The sequence below is a fragment of the Bombina bombina genome, chromosome 5 (assembly GCF_027579735.1).
Source record: "Bombina bombina isolate aBomBom1 chromosome 5, aBomBom1.pri, whole genome shotgun sequence".
Lineage (NCBI taxonomy): Eukaryota > Metazoa > Chordata > Amphibia > Anura > Bombinatoridae > Bombina > Bombina bombina.
In genome coordinates, this window is record NC_069503.1 from 698,728,789 (window position 1) to 698,745,996 (window position 17,208).

Genomic DNA, 17,208 nt, shown 5'->3' on the forward strand with positions numbered 1-17,208 from the left:
CCTAAATTTAAGAAATACAACATGTGGGTTTGGTTAAGCACACCTTACAAAAACATCTTATATACTAGTACACATATTGTGGGAGTGCTGCCAAAATAACCAAAGTAAATACAAAACAAAAAACAAAGTATTGGCATACATCCAAACTAATGAGACCACATATAAAAAGCTGCAAAAAATGTCTGCAAAAAAGGTTATACTTTTGAATAAAATTGGGATCTTAGTCACACAATATGGCCATATTCTGCTCAGCCAGTCACCACTTACAAGGTGTCCCACGATAGACTGGTCCTAACACTATACATTTTAGCAATACTGGGCTGAATCATTCGGTTCTAATATAACAAAATAGAATTCCAACACTGCAGTACTATGCCTCAAATCAAGACTGCATGGACTGAGGCTCCCTGGCTTTATATATATAGCTCAATTACACTGTCTGGAACACACCTGAGCAGGGTGGTGTTCTATAACCAAAGAGGTTTGGTCAGTTTCTCTAAATGTAAGAAATACAACATGTGGGTTTGGTTAAGCACACCTAACAAAAACATCTTATATATTAGTACACATATTGTGGGAGTGCTGCCAAGATGACCAAAGTAAATACAAAACAAAAATCAAAGTATTGGCGCACATCCAAACTAATGAGACCAAATATTATAAAATGCTGCAAAAAATACCTGCAAAAAACGTTATACTTATAAATAAAATTGGGATCTTAGTCAAACAATATGGCCATATTCTGCCCAGTGACATGGCTCACATGTGGTGGTGGTGTACCTCTATTCAAAATTTATAGAGATCTATTATAACTGAAATAAAGGATATACTGGAATCTCAGATCCCACTAGACCCACTGATATGGTTATTAAATAGGCCCCCAAGTATAAAATATAAACCATTCTCTAAACTATTTTTTAATATGTCAAATAGTATAAAGTTTCTGATTGCCAAAAATTGGAAAACCAAAGAACTACCAACTAGGGAAACGTGGAAACAAAGAGTTACAGAATTATTACACCTAGAAGAAGTATATATTTTAGTTTTGTTAATTTTTTTCTCTTCTTTTTTCAATAAAGGGCACAAATTTTGATTTCAAGTATATTAATTTAAAATACTAGTTTACATAAGGGTAAAATATTAAACACCAGAGTTTTTTAAACTATCCAGTCTGATGAAGGGTTCACATATTCTAATTTTAAACACACTGTCACTTTCACTATTTTTAAATGTGATACAGCTGCTAAACAAATATTCATTATTTATATGTTATAAATAAGGAGCTGCGCCTCTATTTCTTTTTGTATATATATTTTTTAAAAATAACAATAAAGCTAAAAAACAACAACAAAAAACAAAATACAAAAATCAAATATGTCCTAAAAAAGTACTGCTTTCTTTCAGTGTGTTTAAGATTTAGAGAACATGGGGGTAATGATCCCAGTACCCTTGAAGGAAGAAGGGAAAGGTTTTTACTCTAATCCTTTAATTGTTTTCTAAAGAAGGAGGGAACCTTCTAACCCATTTTGGATCTAAACACTTTGAACAAGTTTTTGAAGATTCCCTCATTCAAAATTGAGAACAAAATAAGAACTATTCTCTTTTTAGTTTAACAGGGGCAGTTAATATCAACCATAGACTTGAATGATGCGTACCTTTAAATCCATATTCACAAGCATCATCAGTATACCGACTCCTTTAAACTTTCCCTCAGTATATGCAGACTTCGCAGATGTGTTTGAGAAGAAAGCAGCCAATGTGCTGCCACCCCACCATCCTTATGACTGCAAAATTGACCTATTTTCCAGAGCCCCACTTCCTAAAGGGAGGACTTATCCACTTTCCAAAGCTGAAACCAAATCCATGGAGGAGTACATCCAAGAGAACCTCGCTAAAGGTTTCATTCGCCCTTCCTCCTCTCCTGCTGGGACAGGCTTCTTTTTCATCAGTAAGAAGGATGGTCGGCTCATAACTTTCATCAACTACAGGGCCTTGAACAACATAACTATCAAGAATCGCTATCCCATTCCTTTAATCACCAAACTGTATGACTCACTCCAGAATGCTCGCTTCTTCAGCAAGCTGGGATTACGTGGGGCATACATTCTGATTCGTATATTCCCAGGCCACGAATGGAAGACTGCCTTCAACACAAGATCAGGGCATTATGAATACCGTGTAATGCCCTTTTGGCTGTGTAATGCCCCTGCAGTCTTCCAGGCATTTGTCAACGATGACTTCCGTGACCTCCTTAATCGCACTGTCATCGTCTACCTGGATAACTTCCTTATTTTCTCTTCCATTCTGGTGGAGCATCATAAGGACATGAGACCGGTACTTCAACATCTAAGTAACAATTCTTTGGAAGCCAAAAAAGAAAAATGTGGATTTGAACAAGTTCAGATCCAGTTTCTTGGTTATGTCATCTCCAAAGAAGGTTTTGTCATGGATCCTGCTAAACTCACCACAATTTTATAATGGCCTCAACCTACTTAATTAAAGGAATTACAGAGATTCTTGGGGTTATCCAATTATTAACACGTTTATAAAGAACTTTTCTCAAACAGTTGCTCCACTCACTGAATTGACAAAACGGAACAAGGACTGTAAACATTGGCCCCCTGAGGCCATAAATGTATTTGCCCGTCTAAAAAAGGCTTTTTGTTCTGCTCCTGTGCTCTGTCATCCTGATCCTAACCTACAGTTCGCTTTAGAGGTTGATGCCTCCGAAATAGGGGCTGGAGCAGTTCTAATCCAAAGGGATCCTATAACCTCCAAGTTGCACCCTGTAGCTTTTTTCTCCAAACGCTTTACTCCTGCAGAGAGGAATTACGATGTGGGTAATTGTGAACTCTTAGCCATTAAAATGGCCTTGACTGAATGGCGTCATTGGTTAGAAGGCACCGCCAATCCCATTCAGATTCTCACCGACCATAAGAATCTGACCTACCTAGAGACTGCTCATCGACTCAATCCTCAACAGGACAAGTGGGCCTTGTTCTTTTCCCATTTTAACTTTATAGTCTGTTGTCTTCCTGGGACCAAAAACAAGAACGCTGATGCCCTTTCCCATCAGTTTCCTCAATCAAGTGATTCCTCTGAAGCTCCTATTGAACACATCATACCTCCCTCCTGTGTGGTTGCTCAACTGAATACCACCCTTTTTCAAAGACTGCAACGTGCCCAGTCTAGTAAATCTCCTGAAGCCCCTGTGGTTTCCGATATCTTTTTTGTACCTCTGAACCTACGCACTCCTGGGTTCATGATAGTAAACTCTCAGGACATCCTGGTTTGACAAGGACTGCATCTTTCCCAACATGTATGGTGGCCTACTATGAAGTCTGATGCTCAGGATTATGTGAAAGCCGGCACAACTTGTGCTGCCAACAAAACTCCCCGATCCTTGCCTCCCGGGTTGCGCCAACCATTGTCCATACCCAAACAACCATGGGCACACATAACAATGGATTTCATTGTGGACCTTCCTTCTTCTGACCACCATACAGTTATCTGGGTTGTGGTGGATTGCTTTTCCAGACTGGCTCATTTTGTACCCCTAACAAAACCGCCTTCTGCCCAAGAATTATTGTCTCTTTTCTCCTGCATGTGGAACAACTAAATGGCATTCCTGCGAATATTGTTTCTGACAGAGGTCCACAGTTCATCTCTACCTTTTGGAGAGCCTTTTGTAAGTTGATTGGAACCACTTTTCCTTGTCTTCTGGCTACCATCCTCAGACCAATGGACTAACTGAGAGATTAAACCAGGATCACGAGGCTTACCTTAGAGCCTTTGTCAATGCTCTCCATACAAACTGGTCTGAGATGTTACCCCTAGATGAGCTGGCAAGAAACACTCATTGGTACTCTTCTCTTCAATGTTCTCCATTTCAAGCCGCAGCAGGGTATCAACCTCGTGTCTTCCCTCTTTCTGCTCAGTCCACTGGGGCTCCTGCTGCAGACCGATACGTTACTGAACTTACCACTCATTGGCAATGTATTCGCTCTCAGCTATGTTCAGCTGTCTCTAGATACAAAAAGTTTGCTGATCATCATAGAGCTTCTGTACGTGCCATCTCGGTAGGTGAACGTGTTTGAGTCTCTACTCGACATATTCGTCTACGTCAACCTTGTCACAAATTGGGGTCTAGGTTTATCGGTCCTTACAATGTCCTGAAAAGAGTGTCTCCTGTTGCCTACAAAGTGGCCTTGCCCAAAACCCTGCGCATACACCCAGTCTTCCACTTCTCACTACTCAAGCCTTACATCAAGAATAGATATACCCGGCTCCGAGCTCCTCCTCCTCTGCTCCTGGTCCGTGGTGACCCTGAATATGAGGTTGCTAAGATCCTGGACTCCAGATACAGGTGCAGACAACTTCAGTATCTGGTACATTGGAAGGGTACTCTGTGGTGGATCGTTTCTGGGTTCCTGCCCGTGATGCTCCATCTTTGGTCTCCAGATTCCATGCTGCTCATCCTTTAAGGTTGACTCTGGTTCCCGGAGGAAACCCTTGAGAAGGGGGCTATGTCACGCCGCACCACTGTAGCTTTTGCTAGGGACGCGGTGCCTGCCGTTCTGCGCGTTGTCTAGGGGGAAGTCGGCTCCTGTCTGCGTGCGGTGGTGACATCATCACCGCATGCTCCCTTTGTTCTGAAGCGGGTCAGGATCTCCTGTGGCGTGAATTCTGTGCCTATGTAAGTTACTCACTTGCTACCTATCACTGCTCAAGTATAGGCGTTTCTTTGTGTGCTCCTGGGTTTGATAGCTTACTGTATTCTGGATTGCCATATCATTATTATACTCCCCTAAAGTACTGGATTGCCTCACTGTTGATTAACTCTGCCTGTCTGACTACTCTGCTTGCTTAACCCCTAAAGTGCTGAATTGCCTCACTGTTGATAAACTCTGCCTGTCTGACTACTCTGCTTGCTTAACCTCTAAAGTACTGGATTGCCTCACTGTTGATAAACTCTGCCTGTCTGACTACTCTCCTTGCTTAATCCTTAAAGTACTGGATTGCCATACTGTTGCCAAAACATGCCTGTCTGTTCATTCAAGTGGTTTATCCTTGTACTGCGTTACTGTTGCCAAAACCTGCCTGTCTGACCATTCAAGTGGTTTATCTTTGGATTGCATTACTGTTGCCAAACCCTGCCTGTCTGACCTTTCTAGTGGTTTACCCCTGAACTGCCTTCCGCTGATTCCCTGCCTGTTGCTGCAGACTATCCTGCTTGTGGTAAGTGCTGCTTACCTCATCTTGTGTACTTTCTCTCTTCTGGGATATTCCCTATCTTTCCGGCTCGACGCCGGGATAAGAAGACTACTGACCGAGTTCAGTCTGATAGTGGAATATCTCACGAGCATTACGCGCATTAGCAGTTCGTTGGCCAATAGCATGTTCGCGTTCACCGTGGCGGGCGAACATATGCGATGTTCGATCCGCCCCCTATTCGTCATCATTGAGTAAACTTTGACCCTGTAACTCACAGTCAGCAGGCACATTCCAGCCAATCAGCAGCAGACCCTCCCTCCCTGACCCTTCCACCTCCTGGACAGCATCCATTTTAGATTCATTCGGAAGCTGCATTCTTAGTGAGAGGAGGGACAGTGTAGCTGCTGCTGATTTAATAGGGAAATCGATAGCTAGGCTAGTGTATTCAGTGTCCACTACAGTCCTGAAGGACTCATCTGATCTCTGCTGTAAGGACAGCACCCCAAAAAGCTCTTTTTAGGGCTAGAACATCAGTCTGCTTTTTTTTTTTCCTGTGTAATCTAATTGCAGTTGCCTGCCTGCCAGCCAGCGTGTGTGTCAGGCTCACACCGTATACTGTGCCCACTTGCCCAGTGCCACCACTCATATCTGGTGTAACAGTAGTGTACATTTAAAAAAAACAACACTTTTTTGACTGTGAAATAATAGCAGACAGCTGCCAGTACCCAAGATGGCCGCCAATAAGGCAGATGGGGAGGGTTAGAGAGCTGTTTAGGGGGGGATCAGGGAGGTTGGGGGCTAAGGGGGATGCTACAACACAAAATATGTAAATATGCTAAAAAAAAATTAAAACAAATTTAAAAACCTTTTATTTTAGTACTGGCAGACTTTCTGCCAGTACTTAAGATGGCGGGGACAATTATGGGGTGGGGGAGGGAAGGCAGCTGTTTGGAAGAGATCAGGGGGTCTGATGTGTCAGGTGGGAGGCTGATCTCTACACTAAAGCTAAAAGTAACCCTGCAAGCTCCCTACAAACTACCTAATTAACCCCTTCACTGCTAGCCATAATACACATGTGATGTGCAGCAGCATTTAGCAGCCTTCTAATTACCAGAAAGCAACGCCAAAGTCATATATGTCTGCTATTTCTGAACAAAGGGGATCCCAGAGAAGCATTTACAACCATTTGTGCCATAATTGCACAAGCTGTTTGTAAATAATTTCAGTGAGAAACCTATAATTGTGAAAAAATTTAAGTTTTTTTTAAATTTGATCGCATTTGGCGGTGAAATGGGGGCATTAAATATACCAAAATGGGCCTAGATCAATACTTTGGGTTGTCTACTACACTACACTTAAGCTAAAATTAACTCTACAAGCTCCCTACATGCTCCCTAATTAACCCCTTCACTGCTGGGCATAAAACATGTGTGGTGCGCAGTGGCATTTAGCAGCCTTCTAATTACCAAAAAGCAATGCCAAAGCCATATAAGTCTGCTATTTCTGAACAAAGGGGATCCCAGAGAAGCATTTACAACCATTTATGCCATAATTGCATAAGTTGTTTGTAAATAATTTCTGTGAGAAACCTAAAGTTTGTGAAAAAGTGAACAATTTTTTTTTATTTGATCGCATTTGGCGGTGAAATGGTGGCATGAAATATACCAAAATGGGCCTAGATCAATACTTTGGGATGTCTTCTAAAAAATATATATACATGTCAAGGGATATCCAGGTATTCCTGACAGATATCAAGGTTCCAATGTAACTAGCGCTCATTTTGAAAAAAAGTGCTTCTTGTATTTATTTCCCTATAACTTGCAAAAAAGCAAAGAACATGTTAACATTGGGTATTTCTAAACTCAGGATAAAATTTAGAAACTATTTAGCATGTTGTTTTTTGGTGGTTGTAGATGTGTAACAGATTTTGGGGGTCAAAGTTAAAAAAAGTGTGTTTTTTTCCATTTTTTCCTCATATTTTATAATGTTAGGTGATTTATGCTTTTTATGGATTAAAACCAGACTCTGCATCAACTATGCAATTTTCCATGGGAGTTTTGCCATGGATCCCCCTCCGGCATGCCACAGTCCAGGTGTTAGTCCCCTTGAAACAACTTTTCCATCACTATTGTGGCCAGAAAGAGTCCCTGTGGGTTTTAAAATTCACCTGCCTATTGAAGTCTATGGCGGTTCGCCCAGTTCGCCCGTTCGCGAACATTTGCAGAAGTTTGCGTTTCATCTTGTTTACCTCTATCCACCAATTGTTTTTCTTCCGAGGGTAATTGCTAGAATCAAACAGGAACACACTTCAGCCATTCTAATTGCTCCTGCATAGCCACACATGATTTAGTATGGTGGTCTAATTAAAATGTCCAGTGTTCCTCTGTGGCATCTTCCTCATTGTCAAGATCTGTTATCTCAAGAACCCTTCTGTTATCAAAATCTTCAGTCTTTAAATTTGACTGCTTGGAGATTGAACGGTATATTCTTTGTGAGAGGGATTTTTCAGTTTTAGTGGTTGCTACTCTGATTCATGCTAGTAAGCCAGTGATAATTTATCACAAGGTGTGGGAAATGCATCTCTCCTGGTGTGTAAAACAAGGTTTTAATTGGTATTCTGTTAAAACTCCTCGAATTGTCCTAATATTTCATAAGAATATTGCAAGACTTCCTGATATTCAAGCCTTTGTTCAGGTTCTTGTTAGAATCAGGCCAGTCATAAGGCCAATTATCCCTCCTTGGAATCTCAACATTTTTTTGAGGGCTTTACAGTCTACTCCATTTGGACCATGCACAAAGTGAACATTCAATTGTTGTCCTGAAAGGTTTTATTTTTGTTGGCCATCTCCTCTGCCAGGAGAGTGTATGAATCATCTGCTCTTTCCTGTGACGTGCCTTATCTTGTTTTCCATCAAGATAAAGTAGTCTTATGCAGTCATTATAGTTTTTTGCCTAAAGTTGTCTCTTCTGAGAATATTAACCAGGAAATTGGAGTTCAATCTTTATGCCTGTTAGGATATGTTAGCCTTACCAACGCCATCTTGTTTTTGTTGCCATTTTTTCTTAGACATCCATCTTGTCTAAGAAAGGTTTATTCTAACAGCTTATTAGGTATCAAGAAATATGTAGATGTTATGAATATTTGTATAGCTAGAATGGCCTTGTGAATGTTCCTGGCGATGCGCATGGAAGCCAGTTATCTCTATAAGATGCCCACACGGCCTTGCTTTGGGATGCAATAGAAATACTCCTTTTCACCCAATTATATTTTAATTAGTTTTGTTTCTTCAATGTAAAATATGGTGTGAGAAGATGTAGTTATGAATACGTCACTTTTTAACCCAATATGCTGTAATTATTGCCTATAAGAAGTGTTGTGCATCTTCTAATAAACAGAACAGATGTTAGACTGATTGCTGCATGGTCTGATTCCTGTTCTCTGGGATATCCCATCAAGTAACCCATTCATTTCCAGGTGACAGTGTATGATCCAGGCCAAGTGCTGACTGAAACTCTCCCCCCCTGAAAATAACACCTAACAATTCTGGTGTCAGATCGTGGGATTCGCACTGGGTAAGTAGATAAGTGTTTTTTACTCTACTTTTCCCTCTGTGAATCTGAGCCTAAATTTTTATTATTTAAAAAAAATGAAAAAGGGTGTTAGTGATATATGTATATATAAAGGGTTAAAGTCCTTTTATAATTGATAAGGGGTTCCTGCGGTGAAGGCGCAGGTTTTTGCAGAGGTTCCAGTCCTGCCGGCATTTATAGTGGCAAGTTTGAGTCTTGCTTGGTATTAACCCCTCTAGACAGGTTAAAGTCCTGCTAGTTTAGACATGTGTGGAGTCCTGTCTGGCGTGCATTTGACGGGCGGTTTAACATCGCTGTGTTATGGTGAGTTAGAATCTCACCTTTGTTGAAGTTTTCCCTATATATTCCTATAATAGAGTTTGAGTTACCTATCACTGGAAATGAATTGGTATTTGGTGCTGCTTTCGCTTGATCGCTTATGCTTATACTGCCATATAACTGTGATGTGCTTAGAAAATATTAAGTAATTGTGCATTGTATCACTGCTGCTGCTATTATTGTGTTGTGGAAATGGGTCTGCTCATAGTACAAATTTTGATAGTAATGCTGAGATTCAGAAATAAAAACAACAGAAAAAGGAGAGAGGCGCCGCATGTGTGAATCAATCGACAACTGAAGGAGAGTACAAAGATAGTACAGGGTACTCACATTCTGTGAAGGCACTCCAATGTGCCAATAGTTGCATGCTGGTTTTCAACAGCAGACCAGCTAGCTGATACAGGCAGTATCTGGATTCCCAAGAGAGGCAGCTCCCCAAGGTAGCGTAGAAAAATGCACTCAGCAATGAGAATGTATAGTTAAAAAAATGTTTTAATTTTACGTAAAAACAATATTAAAAACAACTCATGCTGTTATGTGCACAAACAGATCATGCAACATGTTTCACGGTTAGCACCGTTTCATCAGGCAACTTTTCCTGACTCATAATCACCAAGGACTGTGATCAAAACTGGTGACTATATCAAAAAACTTTAGATTTTGTTCTGGAGTATATTGATTTTTCTATATAGCGCCCCCTATAGGGTGTTAACTCTTTATATTATTTTGTGAGATTCAGAAATGTAATATTAAGTATAAATCTGTGCAGCATGTACAGAGCAGGTGGAAGACACTGTTGTTGCATCTTTAGTAGCTACGAAAGGGTTAACAGTCTCTGTTCAGGACAGAAGCATTTCAGGCAGAGGCATCCACTCCAGAAAGGGGGGGGGGGATTATAAAACTGTCAGTGAGCACAGCTCTGTAAACGCAGTGAAAATATGTGCTCCTGTGTTAAAGAATGTTGTGGGCATAGAAGGGGGGCCACCGAGCGCACACACCAGATCACAGATTCAGAGAAGAAAAAAAAACTGTTACAGAAGCTCCGTTTGTAAAACTCTTTCTTTTGTTGTATGTGTGTTTGCAGTAATGAAATGGAGAGTCTGTGTATTCTATGTGTAATGAGTGTTGGTCTGTCGATTCTCACTGTGTCTTGTATGACATGTAAAAGATTTATTCTTTAGATCTGAGGATGTATTATCCTGTTTAAAATTTGTTTATGTCTCAATCTGTTGGGAAAATGGCCATTCCTTGCAAATTTGAACACTTTCAGATACATTTTAAATTTGGTGGAAAGTTAATCTTATTGTATTCCTAAATGTCTTTGGTATGTTATGAAATATATGTTTTCCTGAAAGAAAGAGACTGTTAATGTGTTTTCTGTGTCACTAAAAGTTTGATGTATGTTGAAATTGCTTTAGAATAAATGTTGGGAGTGAATTTATAGTATAAAATAAAGGGGAGAGAAAGGTGCGCTAGGCCAAATCGATAACCAAACACCCCCTTAAAAAGACAAATATCCCTACAGTTGTCTAAAATAAGAGAGAAAATATACAGGTAATAAGGGAGGCGCTAAGAAAAGCCAAAGGTATCAAGCACTTAAAATTTAATAAAAACACATAAGCATACAATAACATATGTATAGGGGACGTCTCTCCAAAACGAAATACTAATAAATAAAAACTAAAATACTAAAAGATGCAATTGATAAAACTTCCACAGATTTAAAACCATATAATTTGTATAGAGCAGTCCCAATCAGTTCGTTTTAGTAGGGTCAGATAGAAATGTCTTTACTCCATATAAAATGTAACTGAGTCTGTGGTCAGCGTCTCACTAGTCAAATACCACCAAGCTGCCAAATTGATAGAGCAATAGCTGCCAAATTGATAGAGCAATAGCTGCCAAACAGTGTAAGTGGATAATAATATACTTGCAATTCCAAAGTTCTCTTACTGTGTAAGATATCACTTTAGCAGAACATTCAGCCGTGTACTTTACCAGATCCTTATCCGTGAAGTAGATGTCTTTTCCCCTCGCCCGGTATTCACCTCGAGCGGGGCCGACTGAAACTTTCCGGCGTCTGACGTCACTGAAAGATGTTCCGGTTAGGAGAAGAAGCCGATTCCTGCGCTTACTTCTATGACCTGTAGTCACGGTCCTCTCAGATGAGCCCTGCACTTAGTGCTTATAGCACGCAAGGGATTGGATACTGGGCAAAGTGAAGGATATCCCAGAAATGCTGCCAAACACAAGTCCTACAGATGATTTACTCCTATTTAGGAGAAGATAGTTCCAAAATGTATAACCCAGGTTATTAAGTAGGAATCAAAAGATATGTAGATTGTTGTCACAGAAATAAAAACAACAACACTGCCAACACATACGACGCGTTTCGCCCTCCTATGGGTTTTAAATCTGTGGAAGTTTTATCAATTGCATCTTTTAGTATTTTAGTTTTTATTTATTAGTATTTCGTTTTGGGGAGACGTCCCCTATACATATGTTATTGTATGCTTATGTGTTTTTATTAAATTTTAAGTGCTTGATACCTTTGGCTTTTCTTAGCGCCTCCCTTATTACCTGTATATTTTCTGAATTTATAGTATGCAAGTTGATTTGAGCTTGTGTGTGTGTATCACTGTAAAAATGACCTTGGTGCATTTTTCTTTCTGAATGGTAATTATTCAGGCTAGTTTCTTAGCTAAGAAATCGGACGTTGTAATGAGGTATTTTTAAGTGTTATTGTTGGAACTTGATTTTAAAGTCATATCTATGTTCTTAACTATGTGTGTTATTAATAGCATTTTTTAGTTTTAAGTGATATTTGTTTTAAGCAAATAAAGACTGTTCCCCTGTTGCGGCATATAAATATATTGTTTTTGCAAGTGAACTAATTAAGGGATTTGTAAATGTGCGGACGATTGTGTGACTTTTGGTCACGTTCTGGTAAATGAAAAAGATTAACAGGTTGATTCAAGTATGTTGTGGGAATAATGTAAGATTCATGCAAGGAGTTAAAACAGGAGAATAGAAAAGACTAAACGCTGTATGCTATTAAATTTATCTAAAGTATTTGGGTCTGTTTCTTTTGCAAGTAAATTAATTCAGTAGAAGTTTTAATATAAATGGGTATAATTTATGCTGTGATTGCTCTCATTTAAATATGCAGGTTATGATACAGTAAAGAAGTAGAATTTTAATGGTAAATAAGACAAGTGTCTTAATCAGGGCTAGGGTATACATATGTAATATACATGTAATAAATGGTTAGTCCTTAAAGGGACAGTACACTGTAAAATAGTTTTTATATTAATGTATTTTTAATGACTTGTTATACAAGCTTCATAGTATAAAATTAAGGAGAAATTGCATTTGCAAGTTTATTTGTATATATGAAGTAGCTGGTTTTGTGCTTTCAAAACACAGTTTATTGCAATGGGTTGAATTTCAGATAATAAGCATATCTCATTGTGTTCCTTATCTTATATTTGTCTGTAAAACTGGAGCTCAGTGCTCAGACAGAGCAATGGAAAATTGTCATTTTATTACTTAAAGGACCAGTTCACTCATGTGAAAGGAGTTCATGAGCAGCAATAACACTGTATTAACAAGTAAAGGAGATAAAACATAAATGTAGTAGGTTGTATAATATATTTATTTTTTGGGGGGTAAATTGTCACTTTAACTATCCTGCACCCCACTGTGAAAGGGGACATTTTTGGACAAACTGTCCTTTTAATCTATTAGTGTAAATTATTATTATTATTCTTTTAGAAAGCTCGTTTTGCTATATACAATTATTATATTTAGTCAGAGAGCTGGAAAATGGTGAATATCAAATTATATAAAAAAAATTAAATCAAATAATTGTGTATTTATTAAAATCTTGGTTATGTAGAAGTATAGACTGGATTCTAGAGCTTTTCCCAAATTATTTGTGCCAAACATGATTTATTTAACAGTGGGTTTGCACTGTGCATGCAAGCAGGGGCTATATAGAACAGTGGCTGTACCATTATTATCTGACTTTTCCCAGAATATAGTACTTAGGTGTTTGTGTGTTCCTTTATAAATTTATAGTTAGGGATTTTATTTGTAAATATGCAACTGGAGTTTATTGATCTTCTGAAGTGATTGCATTATTAGTATGATCTCATAGTATTGTGCATGGTAGAATTTGCAGAACCAAGGCATAGACGGTTGTTATAGGATTTTAATTATTTGTAGTGTTTTGCAAGTGCTGTGTTTCAGTGAATGTAAGTATATGTGTTGAATTTCAGGTTAATTGTGGTTGTTAAAAGTTTGTGCCGGCTGTTAATGTTTTGTGGAATGGACAGTTGGTTTTAAGTGTTTTCTAAGAGAATGTTATGTTTTTATTTTTAGTGAATGCGTGTGGTAGGGTGCTGTATGAATGGAATATTGAATATTGAGGTGTATTTGATTTTGCCTGATTTTAAGAATAGTATACTACGGAGTGCATGAATTATATTTTAGTTTGCTGTTAGATTGTGTTTGCGTGACACATAGGGTTTTTCACGCAAACAAAGGGGGAAATATTGCTGAGTATCCTTATGTGATTTGGGTGATTGTTTTAAGTAAGAAAATTAACCTAAAATGTTTTATTTTTCTATTTTGTTCTTAACACAATATTTGTATTTGCAGGATGAGATCATGAAGCTGTATCCAGAGAGTAAAAACACTAACTAAATTATTTTTGAGTTTTTCATATTTAGGTAAAATCTGTACAGATAAAATTCCATAGTGCACCCTCCAAAAGATTGAAGATTGAATGCAAGTAAACCTTTTAAATAAAGAAATGCCTGGTGCCTAGGTGAAGAAAAGAAAAAAGAAGATAAAAGACTTTTTGTCAAGTTTGTTTTAACCAACATACGGCAGTAAAAGTTGCTGAACTATCTTTGGATCCATTCTTTGCTTTGCATGCTGGTACCAGCCCCAGAACTGGACTCTGGGTAATCTATGACTGTTTCCTATGATGTGTGTCTTCAGAACATAAAGACTATCTTTCTCTGGACTGTGCCTTGCCTGTTGATATTGAGGACCTGTTACGCTGTTACAGAGTCATCCACAGTTAAATTAGGGGAGTATTGTTTTAACTTGTTTACTTATATTGCTTGTTTTGTGTTATTTTTGTTGATCATATTAGTTATAAGAAGTCATATAGCTTTGTCTGCTGGAAAGTATGCCTTATTTGTATTAGTACACATTGTAGTTTATGTACTTAAACAAAGTAACCCTCTAGATAAGTGTAACTCTAAACCCTGAAGTATTGTAACCTATTGAATGGTGCACTGAGTATAGAGAATATGTTTGCACCTTAATAGTTTAAAGAAAATGCTGCAATATCTCAGAATAGTCTAGACTCTTCACCATTGTAGAACACAGAAGGCTCACCCATGTTTTTAGTAGTTTATTATAGTGATATTGATGGTATATTTTCTACCTACCATGGCTCTTATTGAAGCTGTGTTATGAAAGCAAAAGTATGTTTCCCTTTTAATAACTGGTATGGTATCTACAATTTGAATTTTGTAAATGTTTGTCAATGAAAGGAATTATCTTACCATAAAGATGTGTTTACCTTTAAAAGATTTTATAGTTTTAATAATGGTATGATTGTATTCTTTCCTCATACAGGAGCGTGAGAGAATTTAGGTTGCATAAAATAATTAGTAAACTAGTAGTGTTTATATCAGATGAGACTGCTGACTATTAAGTTCATAGTTGGAGAATTATAAACATTACATATAGTAGCTTTGCAAAATAAAGGAACACTAGGTTATTTTATTTTTTTAGTAGTTCAAAGAGAAAGTGTAAAGAAATTAATTTTAAAGAAAATATTTTTATTGACTGTTTTACTTTTCATTTTTGTTGCAGGGCAGGCCTTAGCATAAGTTACTTAGCATAGCCATACAGCCTCTTGATGGAGTCTAGCAGTTTTTACTTGCTTAGTATTTATGAAGTATCATTTAAATTGTATAGAGAAGCTGTGAGTTATTCTCTTTAAAAGTTTCAATGTATTTAGTTTGTATTATATATCCACAATGTTTTCCTGGTTTTAAATTACATAGGATAAGTTAAGCTATTAAAGGAATGGTGATGCTTACAAAAAGGTGAAAGAAGTTTATTTGGACATAATTGTGATTTTATCGGGGTGTGTGCTCATCTTGTGCTGTTTTGTTTCCTTCTTAGACTCCTTCTGAGTAGAGTGTTCCCATGTCATGCTTCACTGTGGAGAATGTACAGAGCAAGAAACTGTCGGAAATATTGGGGGGGGTGCTAGCAATGCAGGTGGGGATATAAAGATGCAGCATTGTTTGGGGGTAGATAGGGGGCTGGTTGGGTCTTTGTGTAGATAGACCAGTAGTTTGAGGATGCTGGGAGGTAGACTGAGAGTATTGGAGGGGCCATACCTATGTGCATTGACAAATTGTGCCCTATTGGCCTGTAAAATCATATTAACATTATTCTCACATAGATTCATGTCATACCGAAGTATTAGGCTTATATTGTTGTTAATAGATTTACTAATTTTCTGTGCTTTTCCTTTTATGTTATTCTGGTAGAATAAAAGGGTGGTATGTTAGGATATGTTAGCCTTACCGACGCTATCTTGTTTTAGTTGCCATTTTGTCTTAGGCATCCATCTGGTCTAAGAAAGGTTTATTCTAACAGCTTATTAGGTATCAAGAAATATGTAGATGTTATGAATATTTGTATAGCTAGAATGGCCTTGTGGATGTTCCTGGCAATGCGCATGGAAGCCAGTTATCTCTATAAGATGCCCACACGGCCTTGCTTTGGGATGCAATAGAAATACTCCTTTTCACCCAATTATATTTTAATTAGTTTTGTTTCTTCAATGTGAAAATGTGGTGTGAGATAATGTAGTTATGAATACGTCACTTTTTAACCCTATATGCTGTAATTATTGCCTATAAGAAGTGTTGTGCATCTTCTAATAAACTGAACAGATGTTAGACTGATTGCTGCATGGTCTGATTCCTGTTCTATGGGATATCCCATGAAGTAATCCATTCATTTCCAGGTGACAGTGTATGATCCAGGCCAAGTGCTGACTGACACTCCCCCCCTGAAAATAACACCTAACAATGCCCTAATCCAGAAAATTCTAACGAATGGTTGTTACATAATTTGGATGAAGTTAGAGATTTGAAATATTATCTGCATGCTACTAAAGAGCTTAGACAGTCCTCAAGTTTCTTTGTTTATTTTTCAGGTAAATGCAATGGCCAGAAGGCTACCCCTTTTTCTTTGGCTTTTTGGCTAAACGGTTTAATCCATAAGGCTTACTTGGCAGGTCAGTCTTCTCCTGTGCGTATTACAGCTCATTCAACTCGTTAAGGGTCTACTTCATGGACAGTCAAGAATGAGGCTTAACTAGATCAGATTTGCAGGGCAGAGAATTGATCATCATTGCACACCTTTACAAAATGTTATCATTTTTGGTGTGTTTGCTTCTGCAGAGGTCTTCTTTTGCAGTAAGGTTCTTCAGGCAGCTGTTTCTGGTAAATAGGTGCCTGCCTATCATTTTTTGTCCCACCCATTTTTTGTGGACTTTACTGCTTGGATACCAGATCCCAACAGTAAGGATCAGTGGACTCCCACCACCTGAAGAAAACATAATTTATGCTTACTTGATAAATTATTTACTTTCTTGGTGGTGAGAGTCCATTAGCCCGCCTGATTTAATTTCTTTTTTTTAGATGGTGGCAGTCCAAGTTTGCACCTCTTTTTTTACCCTACTTTGTATTTCCTGTTTCTTGGTTATACAATAGACTGGGAGGCCTAGGGAAGTAGGAGGGATTAAGAATTCTTTGTGTAGGGTGCCTCCTCCTGGTGGCTAGAAGATGAATTCCCAAAAGTAAGGAATTGTGGACTTTTACCACCAAGAAAGAAATTAATTCATCAGGTAAGCATAAATTATGTTTTTGTGTTTCTAAATCATAGTGATATGTTATTAATAATAAAGTTTTTTCAAAAATGGAATTATGGGTACAGTAACCATTAAATGTGTAATATTGATTAATAATGCTGTAATATTTA